General features: G+C 43.5%; 1 protein-coding gene across 2 annotated transcripts in view; it reads left to right on the top strand.

The window, feature by feature from the left end:
- Positions 1 to 22074, top strand: part of UST (uronyl 2-sulfotransferase) — a 636424-nt gene that overhangs the window by 328808 nt on the left and 285542 nt on the right. The window lies entirely within an intron of this gene.

A 22074-nucleotide genomic window follows, 5' to 3' on the forward strand; every position in this document is an offset into this window, starting at 1 on the left:
TATACACTGCATCTGTGTCATTATATGTAAACTCTTTTGAAATCCCACCATAAAGAGTCCTGTAGAAATAAAAACAAAATTTAGTTAACAATTCAACTCCAAATTCTGATTATGACATCATTCTAACCACATGATTAAAATTACCCCCTTGTATCTAAAGCATCATGTACCTCTAGGCTGGGTTCACACTACGTATATTTGAGGCTGTATAGCAACCAAAACAAGGAGTGGATTGAAAACACAGAAAGGCTATGTTCACATAATGTAATTGAGTGGATGGCCGTCATTTAATGGCAAATATGTGCTGTTATTTTAAAACAATGGCTGTTGTATTGAAATAATGGAAGTTATTTACCGTTATATGGCGGCCATCCACTCAATTACAACATTGTGTGAACAGATCCTTTCTGTGTTTTCAATCCACTCCTGGTTTTGGTTGCTATGAGGACCTGACATGAGGACCAAATACAGCCTCAAATATACGTAGTGTGAACCCAGTGCTAAAATGTATCTTTATGTACATTCGGATAAATGTCAATATTTTTACTATAATGTCTGATAAGACACAGGATAAAACATTGTGCACTTATTATTTTTTCCCCTATGTTTCTTCATGTAAACAACTAAGACACTTTTCCCTTAGTCATATGGTTTATTACAATCGTTTTGTCACATCACACACACACACACATGGTACCATACATTCCCCTTACTGAGCAGCTGCTACAACACGTCACTCATTCATCATAGATAACTTTTAAATTTACTCCCACCATTTAAAAATGTGCATTGAAACCTTTTAGTATTTTCCTAGGAAACTTCCAAAAATTGATGTTTAATGGATCCAACAAGTCTCGGTGTATTGGTTGTTCCTCAATATTCTGATCCTTCCATGGTGAACACAAAAATATATAGGCCTTTCCAAAAAAAAAAAAATTCTTCTAAAGACAAAATAGACATAAAAGAGAAAACATGGACACAAATGCATGTATCTATCTCAGGACATTCCAGGCCGTCCTGTTCTCATCAATCACCTCCTAAGCCCATGCTTTTATGCTCACACTAAATGGGAATTAAAATATCATGCAACAAGACTTGGTAGATACAATACATTGTTTAATCAAATGCATTCTGTTATATTAGTACAACATATTAGCAACATATTAGCAACATATTATAAAACAGTGCATGCTAACACAAAGCCACTATTTACAATCCACCATTATATACAAGGATGCACATATTCTGTTACATAGAGACTCTGTAACGAGAGAGAATAACATTAGAATCACATATTATAAAATTTAGCCATTGGGAGTGATTCCGGAAATAATCTAATAATGCTATATTATGTGAAAAAGTAATAGATACAATAGAGAAACATTGTACATACAAATTCTTCCTGACATCTGAGGAATGACTCCAATACTTATTAATAACTTTCAAATTTTCCACAGGAAATTCTAGGGGAAGAAAAATGTAACCCTAAACCATACATTTGTTATACTAACAACTAATAACTAATCATTCTCTTCTCTCAGGGTCAAATTATAATTACAATGTATTAATTAGCATATTCTTCTATATTACTGCTAACAATAGAATAACTACTTTTTACTCCAGGTCATTTGCCAATAAATCACTATCCTTTATGTACTGGGCTACTTCTAGCCAATACCTATACCAGGCCTGATAACTCCCTGTTTCATTACATCATTGAATGCATTCCTACTCAAATATTCAGATTCACCTAATTTATACATTTTCCTGATCTTTTCATTAATAAATGTAATGCTGCTTCGGTCTTCTATCACCTGTCAGTCTGTTATGGAGAAATTCTCTGTGTATTCTGACATTTTTTTTCTCATGTTTCCTAGCCATATGAATTACAGAGGCAGCTTCAAAAATAACTCCCTAGCCAGAAGCCAATACACAGGTCACAAGAACTAAAAATGGAACCAAAAACACAGATCCTCTAAACAGTCTCTTTAACCCTAAAAATCCCTTCACAGATAACAACTTACTTGCTCTAAGGGCCCTACAACAAAATTGTCCCCACAATACAACTCTGGTTTTTCCCATTAATTTACCTCACTTTTATTTTTATCTCAAATAAACAAAACTTTTCCATTACGGAGATAAAGCAGCAGTCAATATTTTTTAGTTTAGTTTAATTTTTCAAACATTCTAAACATGAGACTAGAATTGTAAAAATCTTACACAATCTGATTGCAACTCTCAGAAATAACACACAACTCCAGTACCTCCAAAAAATCATTATTAACTCCAGACCTCAAAGATATTACTGAGCAGGGGGATGTGTCTGACTCTGTAGAATGACATACTACTCACAAAATACACACAAATACAGCCGCCACCTTTCCCATAGAGATCTTTCAACATTTGCTATGCAATAGCACTACCCCCACCAACTCCATGTAACAGACATAGGCAATAAATCAGCCTCAGACCCTGCACTGAAAACACAAAACACAGAGGAAAGATATTACCTTATCCAGCAACCCAGCTTTCTAAGGAGCTAAGCTTTCCTAACATTCAGATTCACAACTCCATACAAGCTTCCATTTTCCACTATACTACCTAAAGAGACAGTTCAGACACCTTTCTACTTTCTCCCTTGATATTAACTAGGGACTTCCCCACTTTCCTCTAAAACAAGAGGATATGTAGATATGTCCCTTCCTACAAGAAACACAATTCTCAGCTGTGGGTGGGTTTTGCTGGCCACAATAGAGACACTCTCAGCACTGGGGATTGCTACCATTATAAGGTGGTGGCAGATCGTTTTCAACATGATATAAATATCTACTAACCTTTCCCTTTTTATTACAATATTCCAATTACATATATCCCACACAAATCTATCAGCTTTTTATCTCTACAAACCACCAACTCCACTGGAGTCTTGTATCCCTCAAGACACACTTTTGGCTTAAACAAAAATCGTAAGCCTTTCATTATGTTTGTTGGTTTCTGTTCCCCACAGGGGACTATGACTGGTTCCCCTACACCGCCGTCCAGGTGTCAGCTTGTTTCTTCCCCCGTGATTCAATCAGGGCTAATCCCAAATTGTTTCACAAGGTGAATATCGGATTACACCGAATGCTATCCTGTGTACAAAAATATCCTGCGTGTGAGACCAAAAGGTCACACACACTGTCCAGGACGCTCGCTGACCCCCGTAAAAATACAAAAAACAGCAAAAAAGAAAAATCACAACCTTCCTCAGACAGAGTATTCAATACAGTCATAATCTTCCCTTTGGAGTTCAGTAACCCCCAAAAACTGAGCAACTGAGTGAATTTCCTACTTCCGCGTCACACCGCGCCCAGTCTCCCTGCGTCAGCCTACTCCTCGTGTTATTACCGTAGCTAATCTATCGGTCTCAACAGGAGGCGGTTACCTGTAGAGATTACCTGTAGAGATCCCGCGTCCTCCACAATGTAGGGTCCAATTTATACACAACAAGGGTCCCACGTCCCCCGCAGTGTGGAGCACGACTTAATAATCCCCAGAGGTCCCTCACAGTTCCTGGACATATAAAATGTCACTGACACAGTAAAAATGAACAACCGATAACTGTAACCATTCCTCTAACCAAGAGTCCTCTAACCAAGAGTCTTCACCTCAAAAGAGTCCTCCAACAACGAGTCCTCAGTCACACAGTTCCTAAGGGAAACCACTTCCACCAACCCGGGGTATGGTCAGTCGGTACGGCTGTGTATGCACATATATATATACATATACACAATAAGGGTTCTTGGGTCAGTACAACAGGGACAATAAAACTGGCCGTTCAGTCCTGATCTAAAGGATCGATATAGCCACACCCAGTTTCCCAAGGACCGTCTAATACACGCATAAGCCACAGATTTATAAAAAATCAGTAGACTTACCGTGTTTTAGTGGAGGTGATCAGCCTCCTAATTTAGGCGGGTCCTGGGGTCATCCAGTATGTAGCAAGTTGTCGGTCCTCGCGATCAATTGTCCCGTGAAGACCTCAGGCCCCACGTTCTAGGCGCCACTGAAAGGGTGATTTGGGTGATTTGTATCACCCCTCTTCGAATGACCATCCCTGTCCAAATTATAACGCTGAGGCCGGCAATGAGAAAATTAACACCAGACACGTGCGTTGGTATCGCTCCTCTCTCAGCAGGGTGCACCACTTTATTGCAAATACAGTGGGGTCTTATACAGTTCAGGGTGGGCTCAAAATGGACAAGAATATACATGTTAAGTTCTCATTGGCTACAGTCCAGAGATAGGGCACAGTTCTTTGCATATTCATGACTTCACAGCAAAGGTCTGGTACTTCCATTTAGGGCCAGGGCTCCTCTCAATACATCCAGGATGGTATAGCTTGATTGACAAGAGGGTCTGTTGTCCAGCAGCATGGCAGAAACAGAAAACCTTCACGCAGATTCCATATGCTAAATATATATTGGACTAAGACTGAAGTTAAGGAATAGCAATGGTTTTTGATATATATTTATATTATTATATACCTTCACAACAGGACCAGAAAACATGCGTCCAATCATTCGACTCCTCTCCACATCTCACGCATATCGCCTCCTCCCTTCTGCCAATCCTGACCAAAAAGTCAGGAGTGTAATACAGTCTGTACAGAATGTGAAGCTGGACTATCTGGTGGTTTCAGGTTACCGGAGACTTCTTTTACATTACTCAAAATTCTTTCCCACTGCCTCTCTGAGATATCACCTAACTCCTTTTCCCACTTCTCCTTCCTACCCCCTCCATATCGCTCCCATGCTTCAGGTATTAACTTCTTATAGACACGTGACAACCCCTTTTTTGTCTCTACTCCATTACAAATTGATGATATTAACTCTGGGGTTTGACCCACCTTAAAGAGGGATTTCTCCCTAGTGGAGACAAAGGCATGTCTCAACTGCAGATATTCGTAATATACACAATCACTCAATCCATACTCTCTCTTCAGTATATGCCACGGTTTTAACTGACCCCCGACAAAGGCATCACGCACTCTCACTACGCCTGCCTTCATCAATCCCTTCAGAGTACCCAATTTATATATTTCTACTAATCTACCGTTATTCCACAAGGGAGTGCAATCCATAGAGTAATCCACCTTAAACAGTCTTTTCACCCATTTCCACACTTTCATCACCATATATGCAGTTCGACACTCTGTCCATTCGCTCCCCTTCAGGCAGTCTGACTCCAGAACACCGGCAAGTCCATATATTCCTCCTTCCTTCGTCTCCCAGTGTCTATATAAATCCATTCTACCTCTATTCCACAGAAGGTTTAGTTGACAAGCTAAGAAGTATAATTGAATATCTGGGAAACCAATTCCCCCTTCACCTCTAGGGAGACAAAGATATTTAATACGCAGCCTCACCCTCTTCCTACCCCAGATCAATCTGTTCAGAATGGCTTCTACTCTTCTAAATGTCGAATCCTCCACCCAAACAGGGGAGGCATTAAATACATACAGCAGCTTTGGAAGGATCACTGCTCTGGCCAGTGTTATTCTCTCCGCTTTGGAACTAATTAAGTTAATCCACACATCTACTTTGTTGCTGATTGTTTTTAAAACCGGGAAGGTGTTCTTGTCATGATAATCCTGCACTCTACTAGTAACCTCGATACCAAGGTATCTACAATTCTCACTCTGCCTCCCTCCAAGCCACCACCTCCCCTCAAATCCTCCGAGATAGGGAGCAATGTTGATTTGTCCCAGTTGATCTTTAGGCCAGAAAAGGAACCATACTCTTCTATAACACTTATAATATTACCTATTGATTCCCTTGGGTTACTAACAAAAAGCAACATGTCGTCCGCAAACAAACTGATTTTGTCTAGGTGTCCCCTCACCCCGAAACCCCGTATACTGTTATCCGCTATTATTTTTATAGCCAACGGCTCCAAAGCCAAGATTAACAGCATCGGGGAGAGGGGACAACCCTGCCGGGTTCCCCTACCCAGCCCAAATCTCCTTGAGTGGACCCCATTTACAATTACCCGTGACTGAACATCCCCATAAAGCAGTTTCACCATATTTATATATCCTGTCCCTAGTCCAAATTTTTCCATAACCTTCCAAAGGAAGGCCCATTCCACCCTGTCAAAGGCTTTCTCAGCGTCCATTGACAGGATGGAGTGGGATCCCGCCCCCCCCCCTCATCTGTATATTGTGAAACAATCTAGCGATATTATATGTAATTATCCGTCCCGGGACAAACCCCCCCTGATCCTCATGCACCAATTCCGAGATAACTCTCTTGAGCCGATTTGCTAAGGCTTTGGCGTACAGTTTAATATCCACATTTAAAAGGGATATTGGCCTGTAGGCTCCCGCCTCCTTCAAGTTTTTCCCTTCCTTTGGCAATAGGACAATCCCTGCCTCCTTCATCGAGTTTGGGAGCTGACCTATTTCCAATGCCCCTTTCAAGACCCTGCATAAGGCTGGGACCAAAACTTTCCCATACCTACGGTACGTCTCAAAGGGTAGGCCGTCACTGCCTGGCGATGTATTTCCCTTAACCTCCCTCAGGGCCTGTTCCAACTCTTCCACCTTTAAGGGTTCCCCCAATACCTCCCTCTGCTCTTCGGACAACGAGGGGAAATTAATGGTATCTAGATACTCTACCGTATCCTCCTCCATAGCGTCCCTTTCTGATCTATATAGTTCTTCATAATATTCAGAAAAAAACTCTCTGATCTCATTCTGCGTACATACCAATTTCCCCTCTTTATTCTTTATTTCTGAGATTGCCTTTCTTCCTACCTGGCCTGATATAATCGCCATCAACCGTTTACTCGGCCTACTCCCATGTAGATATTTTTCCCTACCAAGAAAAAACAACTTGTTAAGGGCCCTCTTTTCAAGAAATAAATCATATAATTTCTGTGCATCCAACCAGTTAGTCTTATTCCCTTCCCTGGGGTTCTCCAAATATTCTCTCTCTGTACTTTTAACCCTCTCTTCCATCACCCTCCCTTCTCTCTCAAACTGTCTCTTAGTTCTCACTATCTCCTTTTTAAGCAAACCCCTCAAAAAGGCTTTTGCGGTATCCCATACCACACTATCTGATGCTGTACCCCAATTTCTATTGAGCATCTCCCCCAGCTCCTCCCCCAACCTCTCCTCTCCCCCTATTAACTTAAACCAGTGAGCGTTCATCTTCCAACTACCATTACCCCTCTCATTACCCGTCAATAATTCCACACATAATGGGCCATGATCCGACACTGCACGGGTTTTGTATTGTATATCCTTTATGTAGCGTACAAATATTTCATTGGCCAAGGCCAGATCAATTCTTGAGCTAGTTTGACATGTCTTATTAAAACATGAAAAAACAGCTGTCTCAGGGTTTCTCTCTCTCCACACATCCCTGAGACCAAATTCACTACACAATTTACTCAATGGTGTAATTGCGGGTAGATTCCTCACCACTTTCACTCTTAATCTGTCCATTTTCTCATTCATCAAACAATTAATATCGCCCATAATCATAAGTGGCAGTTCCACCCACTTAGAAGTCTTCCCCAAAACCTGATTTAGGGTGGAGGATGAGTACGGAGGTGGCACATATACAAAAGCAAGAATACACTCTAAACTACCCATTTTACAGTGTAAAATTATATACTTCCCCTCTTTATCTATCTCTTCATCTAATAACTCCCATGATACTGACCTGTGGACTAAAACTGATAAACCCCTTGAAAAAACTGAATAAGTGGCGTGATATTGAGCAGACCACCAGGGTCTGTTTAAATATAATAACGTGTCTTTTGTGAGATGTGTCTCTATTAAACAGATAATACTTGGTAAGTAATTTTTAACAACTTCAAATACAATGTGCCTCTTAACCCTATCATTTAACCCCCTTGTGTTCCAAACCACTACTCTAGTACTCATCCCCCACCCCCATCCTCTATTTCTGCTCCCATGGGGAGAATGGGGAAGCCCCCCCTCATCACATCAAGGAAAGGAGAAGGAGAAGGGGACAGTGTTTCCAATGAGGTGTTACACTTATTCACTGCCACCAAGATTTTTCCAAGTGCTTCGCTGTTCTCCATCTCCACATGCTTACTTTGAGCACCTCCCCCTGCCTCCTCTATCAGAGAGTCACTTAACCCTTTCCCCCTTGTCTTACTCGCTGGTTGTGAAGGGGACAGAAACTTATCTAGTTTACCACCCTGTTTTCCTTCCTTTGTAGGGCTCTGAGGATTTTTCTTTGTCTTCATCATTTCACAGAGTTATTTAAACTTTTCAAGCAAACAACCCCCTACTGCCCCCACAACACACAAGGAGTCACTTTATATCTGCTCAGACACTTTTAAAGTCACTTGACCCCTCTAATACCGTCCGTTACCGTCCAGATAATAACCAGGAAAAGGGGTATTCTTTCAGAGACAGAACAATCCTTCCGTTCGTGCAGTAAAAAAAAAAAAAAATCAGTACAGATTAGCACCCAGATCTTCACTGTGGTTAGTGGTTAGTAATAGAACCAGTTTTTTACAATAGTCATGTGCCGCCACTTTAGGCCAATATGCCTCTCATTCATAGGCCTCACCACTCAGCCAATTCTGTTCACATTAACCGGCAAGTTCTATACATATATGCAGTGCTAGGATAGATCTCACCCAAAAGATGCACTGGTTTCTGATGCCCGGTCTTCAATCTGCGGTCCTGGGAGGCGCCAGCTCACCGGTCCGTTCCACCGACCTCCACGTGGTCTTTGCCCAGCAGGCCGGGCCTCTCTCACAGGCATCGGCTCCGAACCTCCTCGCTCCTTTCGGCAGACCTCGGCTTCGCGGGTGCAGGCTCCAGTCTCTCACTCCGGACCCCGCTCCAGGCTTGGCAGCCTCTGCAGCTCCCGACCTCCTCCTGTGTTCGGCTGACCACGCCTCTCACACGTGATCCCCCGAACAGGCACCTTCGGCTCTCGGCTTCACCCTCGGATCGGCGTCTCTCGCTCTCCACCACACACGGGGCCGAGTCTCTCACACCAGGCCCCCAGCTGATACTGCTCTCTCTCTCCCAGGCCAGCAGCTTTCCCCCTTAGTACATCATACAGGGACTGTGGTTCAAATATTATCGGCGTGGGATCCGGCAGGCACCCAGGGTCTCAGGTAACCTAGCGTACCAGGTGGACAGGAGAGCTCACCTTAGCTCCTCCTCTTCCTCCATCCCCCGAGAAAGGAGGGATTATTACAGTGTATGAGGGGCTGAGGGGGCTCTGCTATGGTATATGAGGATATAGGAGGGATTATTACAGTGTATGAGAGGGCTCTGCTATGGTATATGAGGATATAGGAGGGATTATTACAGTGTATGGGGGGGCTCTGCTATGGTATATGAGGATATAGGAGGGATTATTACAGTGTATGAGGGGGCTCTGCTATGGTATATGAGGATATAGGAGGGATTATTACAGTGTATGAGGGGGCTCTGCTATGGTGTATGAGGAGAAAGGAGGGATTATTACAGTGTATGAGGGGGTGTGCTGATTTCTGTGGACATGAATGTGGTCTGGAGGGGTGAGGCTGTATGGCTGTATACTATATCCAGGCTGTATGGTATCTGTATACTATATCCGGGCTGTATGGTATCTGTATACTATATCAAGTCTGTATTGTATCTGTATACTATATAAATATCAACAGTGGCTGACCAGGCATGCTGGGGGTTGTAGTTGCACAGTAGGTTAAGTGTGCTGTTTGTCTGTCAAGGGCCGGCCCTGAGTCAAAGATACTTTCCATATTTTTTGTTAGTGGTGGTGGTGGTGGGCCCAGACAATTTGGCTGTATGGGGCCCGAAATTCCTGATGGCGGCCTTGGCTATAGTATATAGTATTCTAGTATACTATATAGTATATAGTCACCCACAGAGGATGGTGCAGTATAATGTCCTGCACCAGTATAGTATCCTGTAGTAAGTGGTGTACAGTCTAACACAGTGTGTTCTGCCACCTCTGTCCATGCCAGAAACTGTCCAGAGCAGGAGAGGTTTTCTATGGGGATTTTCTACTTCTCTGGACAGTTTAAGACTTCAGTAACTTTCTGCTGCCAGAATTTAAAAAAATCAGACTCCCAGAGCCCCTAGCGCCGGCAGGCTACCCCCGGAACCCAGCGGACCCCCAGCGTCGACAGGCTCCCCCCAGAACCCCGCTGACCCCCAGCTCCCCAGCACTGGCAGTTACAGGTTCGGAATCTGCGGCACAGATCCACCACCCCCTCTTCCCCTTCACCTTCTGTCTCCCCCTCGGACCTCACTGCAGGGCCGACTCCCCGGCTCAGAAGCTGGAGAGGACAGGGATCCACTTTATGCCTGGATTAGGTATAATGTTTTTTTTTTGTTTGTGTGGGGGGTGGGGGGGGGGGGGCAATTACCATGGGGGCAGGGCAGGGGACATTACTATGGGGGCTCAGCAGGGGATAAAATAATGGGGGCTGAGCATGGGACATTACTATGTGGGCAGGGCAGGAGACATTACTATGGGGGAAGAGCAAGGATATTACTTTGGGGGCAGGGGAGAATACTTTGGGGCAGAGCACAATGAGGGAGAGCAGGACAGGGCATTACTATAGGAGCAGAGAAGGGGACAATACTATGGGGGCACAGCATTATTACTATATGGAGGCACAGCAGCGGACATTATTATTATAAGGAGGGAACAGCAGGGGACACTATTACTATATGAAGGGCAGAGTGTAACGCCTGGAGTCGTGGATCCACTGAACCGTCACTAGCGATGGCACTAACCTCACCAGGGAGTGGAGTCTAAGGGGCCGCTGGTTTTCACCAGAGCCCGCCGCAAGGCGGGAAGGACTTGCTGCGGCAGGCAACCCCAGGTCGCTACCCCTGGCTTGGTTGCTAGTGACGGCAGGCGAGGCGTGGCAGGAGCAGTAGGCAGGCGTAATCGCAGGAGGCAGACAGTACTTAGGAACAACAGGAAGGCAGCGGACAGGGACTAGGGACCGAGTAGCGAACAGGAACAAGGAACAAGGACTGAGGTCAGGAACAACAGGGAGCTGTGCCAAACGCTATGGGAAGCATGTAGAGGCTCCAACACCTGAGGTGGGGCAGGGCTGGAATTTATAGGAGAGTGTGTGGGCAGCAACCAATTAGGGGAAGACTGCCCCTTTAACTCCGAGACAGCCGGCGCGCGTGCGCCCTAGGAGGCGGGGACGCGCGCGCCGGCCGGCACAGCGACGGACAGGAGCGGGGCGAGGTGAGGCGCCTCAAGGGGCCGAAGTGGCAGCAGCGCGGGGTCTCTGCATGTGGACAGGGTGAGGGGGTGCGGCGGCGGTCCGCAGCGCGGGACGCCGCCGCAGCCCTGACACAGAGGAGGGAGCATTATTACTATATGGGGAGTACAGCAGGGGCATTGTTGCTACATGGAGGTCACAGCAGGGGGTCACAAACAGGGGGTAACCCACATTCCTACTCACTTTTACTGCACATGACACCAAACAGCGCAATTACTACAGTTTAGGAGCCTATAGGAGGGAAGGAAGTTGCTGAAAAAGTTTGGAGCCTAAAGGCCCTATCGCACCAACAGATCTGACGACAGATTATCTGGCAAAGATTTGAAGCCAAAACCAGGAACAGACTATAAACAGAGAAGAGGTCATAAAGGAAAGACTGGATTTCTCCGCTTTTCAAATCCACTCCTGGGTTTGGCTTCAAATCTTTGGCAGATAATCTGTCATCAGATCTGTTGGTGAAATAGGGCCTTAAGAAGTTTTGTCTGGCAGGTTCTGAAGGGAGGAATTGTAGCTGAAAGAAATCATTATTGTGGTCTTACAATTATAGACACGAGATAGCGCTCATCCACTCAGAAGAAAATAAAAAGATATAATAAATGTAAGTTCAGAATGAAACTCACCCGGGTGTCAGTGGGTATAGGGTAAATCCAACCCTTCCACCACTTTCACCACTAATCCACGGGGGCATTCATTAAATCTCAATCGCATCCTTGTTCGGTAGAACATTCATATGGAGGGCGCTCAGTAAATCCCGAATGTGTATCACACACCGGCCATAGACAATGTTACAAGAGAAAAGAGAAAAAAAGTGCACCAGCGCTCAAGGATGGATCGATACTGTAAAATATGCATATGGCAAAGAACATATGGTTGACTTACTTCACTGTGGGGGAAAGGAAGTATTATCCAACCAGTCCCCCTCCTGGACGCTTTTAGTGTTACGCTTTACAAGCGATTAGTCCGTTCCACAAGTTTACCAAGTGTACCATTTATTCCAATAAAATACAGTTGTTATGGCAACGCGTTTCAGCGGGTCATCCCCCACTTTTCTCAAGCCAAAAGAATATAAGAACAAGATCTGCTTTATACTTACAGTGCGATGCATCCCTGCTTGTCTCCTCGCTCGCCGGTCCGGAAGCGACGTTCCGCATGTCGGAGCGGAAGTCGGGCCGCGGCTGCATCTCACGTATGCGTTCCAGTAGCCGCGTTCCACTTGTGCGCTCCAACAACTACGGGTCGCCCCACAGACCACAACGGGCATTGAGACAGAGCCAAGGGATCGCAACCTGCCAGCACAAAACAATACAATGTAACTACTCATTATATATGTGGATATTGCTATATAATCCAAACAATGTTTGGTTACTGTAATAAATTAATAGTGATTTTATTGTTAAAATTATTTTTTATATATATAAAAATATGTAAACATATGTATATAAATATATGTATATATAAATATGTAAATATAAATAATTTAAATTTATTAGGCAATTGCTGGTAAGGCAATTGCCTCAATGAAGGGAATTAATTTCCCAAAGTTTTTATTAACTGTATGCAGGGCCGGCGTTAGGGGGGGGCAAGCAGGGCAAATGCCCAGGGCCCCCATCCCCCAGGGGCCCCCTCCCGCAGTTCCAGTAGGAGAGCGTCCTGCAGCGTCTGGCAGTGATCCCTGGCTGCTGCTGTCAGGGGTCACGCAGAGGCTGCAGGACGCTGCTTGGTGTCTGCTCCGTGTGTGTGTAGCTCCCCCTCCCCCTCCCTCCAGCTCCTCTTACTGCACGTGACTTCCTCCTCTGGTGTGAAGCTGTCGGGACGATGGAGGAGAGGATGACAGCCTGCTGCATGGTACATGAGGGGGATTCACCACTACACCCAACATGCTAGACAGAGTAAGTATACTGTATATGTAGTGTGTAATGTGTATGAATGTAGGTGTATAATGGATGACTGTAGTGTGTGTTACATGTCCTGTATAAAGTGTATGGACTGGATGGTTTGTATCTGTATAATGTGTTTTCATGGATGTGTGTATATATATATATATATATATATATATATATATATATATATATTAGTGTGTGAGTTAGCACTGCTGACTCCCAAGTGTTGAGGTGAATAGACTGTATATAGGAGCTGCAGCCATTCTCTGGCCTCATCAGTCCTATGTAATTGCTGCAGGTGACCACTGAGGCCGCTGATTGGCTGCAGCTCCTATGTATATAAGGCAATACGGTGTATTTTATTGAGAAAAATAATAAGGTGGTATTCAGTCCTTAGGTGGTGGTCACTGTATGCTGGTAATATTGGTCTGTATATAGTGTATATATAGTCATTACTGCCATAGATTGACTGCCACATAATGACACTATATACAGACCAATATTACCGCCATACAGTGACCACCACATAATGACTATATACACTATATACAGACCAATAGTACAGCCATAGAGTGATCGCCACATAATATTGGTCTGGATACAGAGTCATTATGCAGTGGTCAATCTATGGCGGTAATATTGGTCTGTATATAGTGTGTATATAGAGTTATGTGGCGGTCACTCTATGGCGGTAATATTGGTCTGTATAAAGTGTCATTATGCAGTGGTCACTCTTTGGCATTAATATTTTTCTGTATATAGTGTATATATAGTCATTACTGCCATAGATTGACTACCACATAATGACACTATATACAGACCAATATTACCGCCATACAGTGACCACCACATAATGACTCTATATATACACTATATACAGACCAAAAGTACAGCCATAGAGTGACAGCCACATAATATTGGTCTGTATACAGTGTATAAAGAGTCATTCATTATACAGTGGAAAGTCTATAGCGGTAATATTGGTCTGTATATAGTGTATATAGAGTCATGCGGTGGTCACTCTATGGCAGTAATATTGGTCTGTATATAGTGTATATAGAGTCATTATGGGGCGGTCACTTTATGGTGGTAATATTGGTCTGTATATAGTGTATATATAGAGTCATTATGGGGCGGTCACTTTATGGTGGTAATATTGGCCTATATATAGTAAAGTTTTCTTCAATAACGGTATGGAGGTAATATTTGGTCCTGATTATAGTGATTTTTTTATTTTATTTTTTTAAAGCAATTCATATAAATAGTTCTTGTGTTTACACCACTAGCGGCAGTCCTGGCATGTAGCGGCAGTCCCAGAATGTAGTGGCAGTCCTGGCATGTAGGGGCAGTCCCAGAATGTAGTGGCAGTCCTGGCATTTAGGGGCAGTCCTGACATGTACCGGCAGTCCCAGAATGTAGTGGCAGTCCCGGCATGTAGCGGCAGTCCCAGAATGTAGTGGCAGTCCTGGCATGTAGCGGCAGTCCCAGAATGTAGTGGCAGTCCCGGCATGTAGCGGCAGTCCCAGAATGTAGTGGCAGTCCTGGCATTTAGGGGCAGTCCTGACATGTAGCGGCAGTCCCAGAATGTAGGGGCAGTCCTGACATGTAGTGGCAGTCCCGGCATGTAGCGGCAGTCCCGGCATGTAGCGGCAGTCCCAGAAAGTAGCGGCAGTCCTGACATGTAGGGGCAGTCCCGGCATGTAGCGGCAGTCCCAGAATGTATGGGCAGTCCTGACATGTAGGGGCAGTCCTGGCATATAGTGGCAGTCCTGACATGTAGGGGCAGTCCTGGCATATAGCGGCAGTCCCGGCATGTAACCTTCTGAACTGAGTAAGGGGCCTAATACATGGAGCGAAAATAGTCCGAATCAGGACGCTATCGCTCTGTGAGGACACTGGGGAACATGATCAGGTAGTATATATCACAGACATGGCCTGAGGACACCGGGGAACGTGATCAGGTAGTATATATCTTTATTGTTTACTTTATACAGCAAGGATTGCACACACATCACTAATGATATACTGTATATATACACATAGGGGGAGATTTATCAAACATGGTGTAAAGTGAAACTGGCTCCGTTGCCCCTAGCAACCAATCAGATTCCACCATTCATTACTCACATTCTAAGATGGTGGAATCTGATTGGTTGCTAGGGGCAACTGAGCCAATTCTTCTTTACACCAGTTTGATAAATCTCCTCCATAGCTTTTGCTGCATCATAAAAGAGCCATGTAGTAGGCTCTCTAAGCGAGCTCCATTCTACCAGATTGGCGCTTACTTCTGCAGAATATCAGGCCGTGTAATACGGCCTTAAAAGTGCCCGTACACTTCCAATAACTGCTGGCTGAACAATCCTTCAGCTGACAATTATCTCTCCCATCCGGTCCCGTCCTCCCCATACACAGAAATTTGGCACATCTGAGTGTTCCTATGTTCTCTATGAGAGGGGAAAGCCATAGCCATACAGATCTGATGGCGGCTTATCTCTCTGAGAACAAAGAGGTTGGGCGTTGATTTTCCATCAAGCTTGACCCCCTATGTCCACTGATATCATCTGTCAGAGGACTGTCCAGAGAGCCCCATACACCTTACGCTAATGGCCAAACCCACCAGGAGCAACAGGTACCACCAACAAAAGAGTAACATGTATGGGGACCTTAAATTGTTGCTAAAATATTTCAGCATTTGGGGCCCCACCTTCAACTTTGCCCAGGGCCACATCTAGTCTAAAACCGGCCCTGACTGTATTTTGTCTATATTATTATGACGTGGTGTGAAGACTAATTCGGTTGGAACCATAATTTTTAAAAAAGCTATTCCACATAATCATGAGCACTCTAAAAAATAGACAATACCACACATAATGTAAACATCACACACAACAGATCTCTAGGAGCAAAAATCCATATAACCCTCATCGTATCTGATATCTATACATAAGTATGGGATTAAAGTGGAAGTTAAAATACTTGTTCTAGTGTTTCATTTAGTCCATTGGGAAATAGTGTGTTCATACGGAAAATCCAATACATCTCCTTATGGCATAACATCTTATGACTCTCTTCTAGAATATGCTCCAAGGGCGTAACACACAATAGATTAGGGTCACTATCATGGAACACAGAGTAGTGTCTAGATATACTATGGAACTGATATTTATGACAAATGTTGAATCTATGTTTGTTCAGACGTTTCCGTAATGTATTTTTCGTTCGACCTATGTATTTTAACCCACAGGGGCATTCAAGCATATATGTAATAAATGAGCTATCACAGGTGAGGTGTTGTTTAATTTTGTACGGAGAATCTTCATCGGGGATGTCAACATCTGTTCTACCGTGAACAATATGGCTACAACATTTGCATCTCGAACTTCCACATTTATAACTGCCTTGTTTAGATAACCAATGTTTTATTTGTTTTGTTTTTAGTTTCTTTTGGGCTCTAGGAATAGAGGGTGCATTATAATTTTTTATGGTCTTCCCTTTTCGGAAAACACATTGGGGTCTATCCAAAATAATATCTTTTAAAATAGGATCACTTTTTAGAATATCCCAATTATCATTGAGAATCTTCTTAATTCCTGTATATTGGGTATTGTATCGGGTAATAAATAATGTATCTCCATTTTTCGTTTTATCATTTCTCTCGACAGGTCTAAGACAATCTTCTTGACTAAACTGTAGTGTTTTGTTTCGAACCCCCTCTATTAATTTAACAGGGTATTTTTTCTCAGTAAATCTATCGCTGAGTATATTAAGTTGCTTCTGGCAATGTTCTTTAGTGCTGCAATTACGTCTAATCCTCTTCATTTGCCCAAAGGGAATGTTATTCTTCCAGCTATTAAGATGGCAACTTCGATAGTCCAGGTAGCTGTTGGCATCAACTTCCTTGAAGTGTGTAGCTGTTTGTACCCTATTGTTGCAAATGGTTAACATTAGATCAAGGAATATTATATCGGTTGGGCTAATATGGCTAGTGAATTCTAATCCCCATTCATTCCTGTTAAGAGATTGTACATATTCAGATAGCTCCTCTAGTCCTCCTTCCCATATTAAAATGATGTCGTCTATAAATCTCTTATATAAAACAATATTTGGGTGATGTAAGTTCCTTTCGAATGCCCCCATATATAAATTAACAAAGCATGGGGCAAATTTTGTCCCCATTGCCGTCCCGCATGTTTGAATAAAAAACTTTTTGTCATACTTAAAATAATTATGAGTAAGTACAAATAAGATAGAGTCCAAGATAAAATCACATTGTTTTCTGGGCATTAAGGGGTCTTCACATAAAAAAGTCTCCACAACTTGGTTGCCCCTTTGGTGTGGAATATTGCTGTAGAGTGATGTGACATCTAACGTGGCCCATATGTAATTATCTTTCCAAACAAAATCTTTCAGTATAGTTAAAAGGTGGGTTGTATCTTTCAAGTATGCGGGCAAAGTGGTGACGAACCTCTGTAATTGTCGGTCTATATACTCCGATAGATTACCAGTGACGGAGTCCATGCTTGCAATGATAGGTCTTCCCGGGGGGGTGGTCGTGTTTTTATGTATTTTCGGTAAAAAATAAAAATATGGTATTGTGGGGTTCTCAGTGTAAATATAATTTTTTTCCCTTTTTAGAATACAGTTTTCATTAAAAGCATACTCTAAAAGATCCATTAATTTTTTTTTTTTTTTTCATCCTTGAGCACTGGTGCACTTTTTATCTCTTTTTTTCTCTTTTTTCTCTTTTCTCTTGTATCATTGTGGTCTTAGGAAAAGGGAAAGCGACGCCTCAGATCAAAAAAGAAGGTATCTGACTAAATGGGGGGAGGTATCTGACTACATGGGGGGAAGTATCTGGCTACATGGGGAAGGTATCTGACTACATGAGGAGGGATCTGCCTACATGGGGAAGGTATCTGATTACATGGGGACATATTTGGCTGCGGGGGGGGGGGGGATCTGGCTACATTTGGATGTATCTGTACATTGGTGAAGGTATCTGCCGGGAGGTATCTGGCTACATGGGGGAGGTATCTTATTCCTTATTTACAACAAGGGTTAGCCACAGATCTTCACGCCAAGTACTTATAGTAGCCAACCAAAATATAACTTTTATGAAGACCGCAAAATATACTAAAAATTAACTTTTATTAGATACTTATAAAATAAAAGGTGTGATTAGACAAAAAAGTGACTTAAAATAGCCCGGGGTGTAGGAGAGGTATTGTACAAATAGTATTAAATATATATGTCCATATAAAACTCAGAATAATTCCAGTGTTTTAATAACACCTTACAAGAGATTATTGTAATGGGGGTGGTCTACTGGAGCGAGAAGTCCCCGATCGAGCTGATCGCTCAGCATCGATCGGACAACAATGACCCCGCGCTGAATGCACCACTCTTGGAGACCAACCACATACAAAATAAATTTGTCGTATCCCAAGACAATCTAGATTGAAAGTAAATTGAAAGTGTTGTTACTGACAGCTAACATAGCGGATAATATTCAATTGGTAGCGGTGTAGATATATAGCAAAGTGATATGGATATATCGCAGAGTACTCACAAATGCGAGTTACAATATAGCGAAAACATCCAATCACTAAAAGAAACCACCGCCGTGCTGTCGCTAATACTAGTACTGAGTTACAGATAGACTAACAAACGTATAATGTCTATAGTTAGTATTCAAGACAATATAAGTCAGTGGTTAGCCCGGCATTGCCGGCTAAGCTGGGCTGCCACTAACAAATTCACAGACTTAGTATAGTCAATATAAATATCCTACTCCTATTCACACCCGATATTAAAAATACACATACATCCCACCACCCACCCGACGTTTCACCGCTAGACTACGGCTTTATCAAGGGAGACGATAATGAGCGGGTCGCGGTCTGCAGACTCTTTTATGGGGCACCGCTAAGAGGAGCAACTGCACTATTGGACAAATAGTTGTTGCAATTAACAAATGAAAGCCTTTGTTATCTTACAAACTTAACCAATGATTATATGGTATTTACTGTCATGTGACTAATTTGTTTTGCGCGTGGCTATTATTGGGAGAACCGGACTTAGCCTGTATGTAGTCCATAGGCTTCTAATGCGCAGAATCCTGCACTTAGAAAATATAGAGCAGGAAAGATAACTCAATGCGCTTGCGTGCAATGACTGCATATTGGTTGTGCATGGTTCTTTGTGGTTATTAAGGACTTACCCTTAATAGCAGCTGAACACAGCTTTCCGGGTCATCGGTGACCCGGAAAGCAATGGCGATTGGTGCTGTCCGGGACAGCACCAATCGCCATTACTGTCCCCAACAAAGATGGCGCCGGTGCCACCCCCACGATCGCCGGCCGGCCGGCCCATCACGGCGATCTAACAGTTAAAAAGTGTCCGGCCGGGTTCTGGTTCAGGTGTGTGTATAGTGTAGTGCACTATACTCACCCGATCCGTCCGGAAGGAAGATTCGCAATCCCGCGCGTCCTCTTCTCCTCGTCGCCGCCACTTCCGGGTTCGTTCGGTCGTCGTTCGGTCTTCGTCGAGAATCTTCGGCTCTTTGGGCTTTTCCGTCGCCCCCATCTTTGGCCATCTCCGCCAGCTCCATTCTACTGCCCCCTAGCGGCTGATCAGTGTATATAATACACTGATCATTTGCTTTGGGGTAAAAAGATTTTTTTTTTTTTCCAAATTTTTTTTTTTCTTTTCATTCGCCCTAACGCTGCATAAGTGCGCCGCTGATCAGCAACTCCTCCTTTTTGGCGTAGGGGCGTTTTTCCCGCTTATATCCTACCGCCACTGTTTGCTGATAAGTGCCGCACATAAGTGCAGCATTTATCAGCAGCTTCTTTTTTGGCGTAGGTTTTTTTTTTTTCCTTACTGTTAAAAAAAAACGTAAAAAACACTACATTACACCACACTACACAAAATAAAGTTTTACACTACACCAGAACACATTTACATACCCCATATACTAGTCCCGATATAAAGATGGCCCCCAGGGTGTTTTCGGCGTCGGACGCATACGCTGCCCCCAGACACGTCTTTTCCGCCAGTACCGTCCCAATAAGAGATCACGGTATGGCGTGAAATTCTCCAAACTCTGTGAGATTACCTCATGGTACACTTACAGATTTACTAAGGCTGCATTCACACTACGTATATTTCAGTCAGTATATTTCAGTCAGTATTGCAACCAAAACCAGGAGTAGATTAAAAACACAGAAAGGATCTGTTCACACAATGGTGAAATTGAGTGGATGGCCGCCATATAACAGTAAATAACTGCCATTATTTCAATATAACAGCCGTTGTTCTAAAATAACAGCAAATATTTGCCATTAAACGGCGGCCATCTACTCAATTTCAACATTGTGTGAACAGATCCTTTCTGTGTTTTTAATCCACTCCTGGTTTTGGTTGCAATACTGACTGAAATATACTGACTGAAATATACATATACTGACTGAAATATACGTAGTGTGAATATAGCCTTAGGGTACGTGCACACTGCGGAATGGCGAAGGATAACCCTTTGTGCATTCCGCAGCTGGCACCCGCCGGCGGACTGATGCGTGTCTCCACCCATGTCATAGACTCCATCCTATGCACGGGCGGATTCCATCGTCCATCCAAAGAATGAACACATTGGACAGAGAGCGGAATCCGCCTGTTCATAGACTGGAGTCTATGACACGGACGGAAACGCGCGCCCGCATCAGTGCTTCTGGATATGAAGGACCCCGTATCGCACCAGGACAACATTTTCAAGGTGACGTCCCCCACACTGGAAAACAGGAAACCCCAGAAGAAGTGCAGAGTGTGGCGTAACAGGGGGATCAGGAAGGACACCATTTTCCAGTGTAACACCTGTCCTGATCACCCCGGCCTCTGCATACAGGATCGCTTCAAGGCGTACCACACATCATTGGGGTTCTACATTTTCTAAATTCCTTCCTTTATTCCTATTTCAGGGATCACGTTGATTCAGGGATTATTCTGATTGCCATTATGGAGTCAGGAACGAATTTTTTCCCTGTGATGAGGCTACTGTTGTCTGCCTCAAGAGGGTTTTTTGCCTTCCTCTGGATCAACACAGGTTGAATTTGATGGACACCTGTTATTTTCACCCTTATAAACTAATAATTGGCCTAATACCCCCAAATAAATTAGAATTGTCCCATTTCCCCAGCTAAATAGGTATGGCCGCCATTCCCATTAGAGGATGCCATGATGCAATTACAAAGCCTCTGTGCGGCCAGGACAGTAGAAACCCCCCACAAGTGACCCCATTCTGGAAACTACACCCCATAAGGAATCTAACAAGGGGGGCAGCGAAGATATGGCCCCCTGCTGACTGCCACATTTGGGACGTGAAAATTAAAAAAAATTATTTTTTATTTTCCTGGCACATGTTCGACAAATTTGCCCGTCACTAGTGGGGTCCATATGCTCACTGCACCCCTTATTAGATTCCTTGAGGGGTGTAGTTTCCAGACAGGGGTCACTTGTGGGGGGTTTCTACTGTTCTGGCAGCACAGGAGCTTTGTAATTGCGACATAGCCTCCATCCTCCATTCCAGCCTCTAAATGGCGCTCTGTCCCTTTGGTTATTTGCCCTGTGCCCATTTGGCACATAATGTCCACATGTGGGTATTTTCATACTTAGGGGAAATTACTCTACACGTTTTGTGTTCATTTTCTTTTTTAACCTCTTGTGTAAATGGGAAAAATCAAGGCTAGACCAACATTTAGAGTAAAAAAAATGCTTAATTTTTACACTAAATTATTGATCTTGTCTTGATTTTTTCATTTTCACAAGGGGTTAAATGATAAAAAAAAACACAAAATGTGTAGAGCAATTTCCCCTGAGTTCGAAAATACCCCACATGTGGACATAAAGC

The sequence above is a fragment of the Dendropsophus ebraccatus genome, chromosome 6, assembly GCF_027789765.1.
Source record: "Dendropsophus ebraccatus isolate aDenEbr1 chromosome 6, aDenEbr1.pat, whole genome shotgun sequence".
Lineage (NCBI taxonomy): Eukaryota > Metazoa > Chordata > Amphibia > Anura > Hylidae > Dendropsophus > Dendropsophus ebraccatus.